The sequence below is a fragment of the Acyrthosiphon pisum genome, chromosome A1 (genome assembly GCF_005508785.2).
Source record: "Acyrthosiphon pisum isolate AL4f chromosome A1, pea_aphid_22Mar2018_4r6ur, whole genome shotgun sequence".
NCBI classification, from domain to species: domain Eukaryota; kingdom Metazoa; phylum Arthropoda; class Insecta; order Hemiptera; family Aphididae; genus Acyrthosiphon; species Acyrthosiphon pisum.
The window spans coordinates 82,944-83,455 of record NC_042494.1 but is presented as its reverse complement, the minus strand read 5'-3'; positions in this window follow the sequence as shown (position 1 = coordinate 83,455).

Sequence of the window (512 nt, the reverse complement as noted above, 5' to 3'; positions counted from 1 at the left end):
TAAGTAATCTTAGAGTAAAGTCACTTATTACAAAAAAGATAGAGAATAATATTTTTGAGGGAATGACATATCGATTTTATATTTTATTTTTATTTGACTTTGTATTCGACATTCAAAATAAATAAAAAATGTTGTAAATTTAAATGATGTTTAAATTGTTTTGAGACAATATTTAGACAAATCGATATGTCATCTCCCTCAAAAGTATTATTCTCTATCTTTTTTGTCATGGGTGACTTTACCCTAAGATTACTTAAACACATAGAAAAAATGATTTTGCGTAAATGCATTTTGTCTATATTGCATGTGAGCCGGAGAGAGAAAAAAAATAGTGCGCTGACGGCCTCTTAAAGGGGGTGCGTTATAAGGAGATTTCACTGTATATGGTATTACACAAACAGAATTTGTCGATTTCGCGAGTGAGTTAGTACCTAGATCGGAGACTGGAATCGTACCGAAAAGAACCGGTTTTGGAACCGGGACCCTTTAAATATTGGGAACCGGAATCGGAC